Source organism: Branchiostoma belcheri, unplaced genomic scaffold (genome assembly GCF_001625305.1).
Source record: "Branchiostoma belcheri isolate BF01 breed outbred unplaced genomic scaffold, Haploidv18h27 scaffold39, whole genome shotgun sequence".
NCBI lineage: Eukaryota > Metazoa > Chordata > Leptocardii > Amphioxiformes > Branchiostomatidae > Branchiostoma > Branchiostoma belcheri.
Window position 1 is genome coordinate 775,572 of NW_017804009.1, and position 5,868 is coordinate 781,439.

At 40.2% G+C, this 5,868-nt stretch overlaps 1 long non-coding RNA gene across 1 annotated transcript; it reads left to right on the plus strand.

Moving 5' to 3' along the window:
• Window positions 1-433: 433 nt before the first annotated feature.
• Window positions 434-4,445, plus strand: LOC109476786. The gene is made up of 3 exons (XR_002140627.1): window positions 434-504; window positions 1,284-1,391; window positions 4,409-4,445. It is a non-coding gene; the product is annotated as an uncharacterized LOC109476786 (long non-coding RNA).
• Window positions 4,446-5,868: the final 1,423 nt, after the last annotated feature.

Consider the following 5,868-nt stretch of genomic DNA (forward strand, 5'->3'; position numbering starts at 1 on the left):
GTGTTCTCTCACCGGGGGTCCATTGCATTTCACATCTACATCAAACTCCTGCTATTATTTTTATGCAATTATATTAGTACATTAAAGTTGCATCTTTCCCTGCACATGGTCTATTTTGCGGGTGTGCCTCCTGTACAGTCCTAAGACCTCATTAGTTCGAATATCAGTATGGTTTTTAATTATTGCTCATTCACGTTTTAATGTACATAATGTTCTGCGTAACTGTATAATGTATTTCTTAAACCATTCTGCAGCCATTAATTTGTGTTACAAATGATTGTATATATTTGTATTGATATTGTATTGTATTATTGTATTGTCGGTGAGGGCAACTTACATCTGTTTTACTGTAATACATGTATTTTGTAACCATGGCGAATCCAAATAAACAAATGAATAATATTATGTTCTCACCTGCTCTGTTTTGTCCAGGTACCTCTCAAACAACAACATCACCAGCTTCAGTGAAGACGCCTTGGATGACCTGCACTCCCTCCAACATCTGTACTTATTTTACTTCTCTACTTCCTAATGTTATATTCTGCACTTTTAAGTCGATTTAACGTTGCAAAGGGCGTTCATATATAAGGCAGTGTTTAGTGGACCATTTGGGCTAGAGTAGTACTGTTAGATTGTCTTTAAAACCTTTATAATATTCTTTTAAAAATAGATTAGCTTCTCAGAACTGTTAGAACTGTCACCTCTTAGAACTGCTAGTATTGATATAGAAATGTTAGCAATGTCAACTATATATGTACGTATATGCTGCCATACGCTGTACCCGCTACAACTGTTGTGAAAGATGGAGAAGTCAAACCCAGCAAAACTAGTAGCACGTATGTTGTAGAATGTAGTATAATCAGACGTAGTCTCTTATATCATTATGTTCACCGAAGGAAAACATATGGTTTTTGCTCTGTTTCTTCTTCTTCTCCAAACGAATAAGGTCAATGACCTGAACCAGACTTCTGTCACCATGGTGACTAGTGTTGGGTTACATCATGTTGCAATTTTATAGCAGAAGGGATTTAGACTCCTGTCTGACCATATATATGAATGCGTTTGAGTAAGAATTAACAGAGCAGACCATATGCGAAGGCAAACATTTTTCCTTTGCTTAATTTTTGCAAATGTTACCTTTCTAGTTGTATTTTCTTGTGTCATACATGTTGTTATTACCTGCAATTAGCCCTGGGACATGTATTTGAAATAAACTTTGTAATAAAAAAAATATTCTACTGTGTACAGGATCCACCTCACGTCTGCCCATGTTTTTCCCACAGGTGGCTGCGAAACAACAAACTGCAGACGTTGCCGCGCAAAATCATCGCTAAGATCGGCGCCTTGACGTTTGGGACAACATCTGCGTCTGGCGCGACACCCACACACAAGTAAGACTCAGCACGCACTCCGTACCATGCCATCACGACTGTACTGCAATTAGGCCACACCTAGTCATTTTTTTATGGATGACGTCCGCGCGCGCATTGATTTTGGCCTGTTCCCAGAAAGAACATTCCTTTTTCGTAACTATGACCAAAGAGTCACGAGAGGACCTCAAATCGTAAGATTTTAACAACGTAAAACCCGTAACGCAAAACACGAGCACAAGAAACAGGACAGAGAGACAACTGCTGTTCCACTGATTTATTGCGGTTTTCATGACGAATAAAAGAGTTGTTGGTTGTTACTCTGTGCTCTCTCATTCAATTTTTATCCTAACATTTGTCGTCTCTTAGTATATTTCAAATCTAGGCATTTTGCTTTTTTCGGCCCTTCTTGTTTTTTTCGCGCTCTCGCATTAGATTTCGGATCGCCAGAGGACGTCATCCATGAAAATTACTTGTTGTGGTCTTATAAATCAAATCAACTTTATTGCTAAAAAACTGTAACTGGTACGATATTGTATGGCAGAGAATAAACAAAAAGGGTACTAGATACATGCACTGTAAATACAATTCTAACAGAGTTAATCCATATTAACCATACTAGATTTCAATTCTACCAAAGCAGCATATTGCATGTATTTCCTAAGGAGAGTATTATATTCTATAATTCATTAGATATGTCAATTATTTACAATACGGTATCGTTTTTGTAGCGATTCGGATATCAATTTTCAAAAGTACACTGATATCTGAGTAGAGCTTGACAGGGGCATATTGAAGGTTTCTGTTTTTGAATGGGGCAATGTGACATTAGTTTTGGAAGCGATGGATTTCATAAACTTTTGTCTGATTTCTTCATATGTTGGACATGACATCAGAAAGTGAAATTCGTCTTCAATATACCCTCCTTGTACATGTCGGGCATAATCTCTGATCGGCTGGTGTATTATTAGTGTCTGTCCTTTTAGATTTCCAGACAGTGTAAACTGATTATAGGCAGCCCAGACAACTTTTATCACGTAAAGGTCAAAATTTGCTGAAGCAGTGGCGATTTTTAAAAGCTGCCTCAGCAGACAGAGCTGCCCCGAAACGTCAGGAACTAGAGTGGGGTCGTGTGGCGTAACGGTAGCGTGGTTGGCTCAGAACCAAAAGGTCCCGGGTTCAAATCCTGTCGTGTAACCGATCTTGTGCCCTTGGGAAAGGCACTTTACACGACTTTACGCACTTAACGCACTTTTCTAACTTAGGTTAGGGATACTACGCCAAGCCGGATGTCCCGTGTTTTAGGAGAGCCACACCTTGAGCACATAAACGTCCCATCACACTTATTGAAAAGAGCAAGGGTTCTTCCCGGTGTGAGTGGTTCAAATCTTACAGTTTGGTCTCAGGTTTGACATCTTGAACAGGTGATAGTCACCTGTTATGTCAACCCTTCCACAAATGTGGTAAATCTGTTAACACTGCTGAATTAAGGACAAATCAGACATGTTGTGATCAACTCAACCACACTCCAATCTTTAGTCATTGAGTTATTTTATTTATTTATTTATTTATTGTTTATTTCAGGCTCATTGGCCCATAGCACAGACAGACAACATTACACAAACACATCTAAAATAAAACATCTAAGTGGGTATAAGTAGATAAAAAGACTGTCGAGCCCTTACGGTGGGCGGACTAGTCTACAGTAGTGGCTCCAGAATGAGCTAGAGCAAAAGGTCTCCGAGTTATTACGTATTAGTTATCATTTATGTAATATTTCATGTTATCTGTGAATGTGAGTTGTGTGTATTTCCATTCATGTAAGTGAAACGTATTTCAGCCAGACGGCTGCAATGTTTTACAAAAATAAACCATTCATTTATTTATGAAGATTTATCACATTTGTGGAAGTATTGACATAACAGGTGACTATCACCTCTTCAAAGATGTCAAGCCTTAGACCAGACTGTAAAGTTTGAACCACACCGGGAAGGTCCCCTGCTCTTTTCGATAAGTGTGGTGGGTTCTTTAACGTACGTGGAGTGTGGCTCTCCCCAAACACGGGACCTCCATGTAACGTCCTATCCGAGGGGCGAAGCTAGGTACTCATTTACACCTGAGTGAAGTGAGGAAAGTCGTGTAAAGTGCCTTTCACAAGGGCATAAGGTCGGTGACCACGGGCAGGATGCGAACCCGAAACCTCTTGGGTCTGAGCCGAACGTGCTACCGCTATGTCACACGACCCCATGTATTCATTCATCTGACTATGATCAGTTGAAACGACTTGTTCAACATCGTCAGCATCTAACCTGCTGTGAAGTTTTATCTATGATACTCTGCCAACAGTAGGCCCTTTACTCCGACCTTTGGTTGGTTATCATGTCTGAGATCTATAATTGCCCACTCACGTCAAAAAAGTCTCGAACTTTGCTCAGAAGGTCAGTATAACCTTCAACACATGAGTAGTAAGTAGTAAGGCCATGTTGATTTGATTATATGGATGACATCCTCTGGGAACCCCCAAAACTGAGGCGAGGGTGCGAATAAAGAATGTACGGCAAAAAACAGTGCTTCCATTATGAAGTCTACATGGTCGTGAAGGTTGAACAAATGACTAAACACACAGAGTATGGTATGGCGAATGATAGACTCTTCATTTTCATTTCTTCACATTTTCTTCTTTTGCTTTGGAATTGATTTTTGCATTCTACGACTGTCACAATAGTTTCGTGCAAAATGAGCAAATATATGCCGTAAATTGCAAAAAAAATGGAAAGTCAATTCCAAAGAAAAAAAGAAAATGAGGAGAAATGAAAATGAAGAGTCTATTATTCACCATACGATAGTCTGTATGTTATAGTTATTTGTTTAGAGCTTCGTGACAACGTAGATTTCATAATGAAGGCAACCTCACTTTGCCAAACTTTTTATTCGCACGCTCGCATCAGTTGTGGTGTTCCCAGAGGATGTCATCCATGTAATCAAATCAACATGGCTTAACAGTATTATACTAACTCCATTTGATCCCACATGTACAGCCCTTTCAGTCACAACCCTTGGCTGTGCGACTGTCGGCTACTGAACTGTACTAACCGCATTCAAGTTAATCCTACACGTACAGCCCTTTCAGTCACAACCCTTGGCTGTGCGATTGTCGGCTACTGTACCGTACTAACCACATTTGATCCCACACGTACAGCCCTTTCAGTCACAACCCTTGGCTGTGCGACTGTCGGCTACTGAACTGTACTAACCACATTTAATCCCACATGTACAGCCCTTTCAGTCACAACCCTTGGCTGTGCGACTGTCGGCTGGCCCCACTCGTGGTGCTGACTCAGACGATGGGAAACTCCATGAAACTCACTTCTGAAGATCTGACACTCGAGTGCTCGGGGCCTCCGAAGCTGAGAGGCAAGCTCTTCATCGACATTTCAACCACGTCTCTGAAATGTGGTGAGTACTAGTAGTTAGCTATAATATAGGGATAAGGAAGGTTACAGGTGCACCCTTTCCATTAAGTGGAAAAGTGGATTCGCAGACATTGCCGAGCAGTGCCGACCTCCATACTGTAAATCGTACAAAGCAGCTGCGAAATGAGCGAATACATGCCATAAATATTGCCCCCAAAATGGAAAGCAATAATACTTATGTCGTAGAATGCCAAAATCAGTTCCAAAGGAAAAGAAGAAAGTGTGAAGAAAACATGAAGAGTCTACTATTCACCACACCATACTCTGTATTTTAGCTCACTGGAGAGATAATCTCCCACTGGTTGTGACAGCGAAGACAGACTCTATGTACAGTATTTACAGGTTCATTGTACGGAAAAAAAATTCCCTAGTTTTTTTTTTCGACAAGCACAATAAGTAGTGGACCACAGCTTAACGTTCTGTCCTGAGGACTGTGACCCTTTTCAGTAGCGTGCATTCGACAACAGCCTGGATTCGAACTCCCAACATCTTGGTCCAGTGGCAGGGTCGCTAACCTATGGACTACACTCACTATAACAGCAGGTCCATGAGAAATATGCGTTGCCGTATTGTGTGTAAGATAAGAATTCAAGGTTATAGGCATAAGCTTTCAAAAATAAATCAGTAACTACAGTTTGTCTAGCCATGTGCATTAGATAGTACTTGCTAATCGATTGGATAAAATGCTATACGGGATATGCACACAAAAAAACAGTTACTCTTGCAACTAGATATGATTTTGGATATATCCAGTTGCTTGAGTAATTGCTTTTTGGCATACCCTGTCACCTGGATGTCTAACCTTCACTGATATATACGGCATCATATTGCCCTTAAGCTTTGTCAGAGAGTAAAACTGGTAAAGCATGTATACCAACAGATACGCCTCGGACTTACCAATATCGACTCAAGTTATCAACTTGACAGATGGAAACAAATTTTCATCGTACAAACATTCTGAAATAACAGCTCGGTCTATGTATTCTTCCTGGGATGATATGTATGTATATATATATATATATATA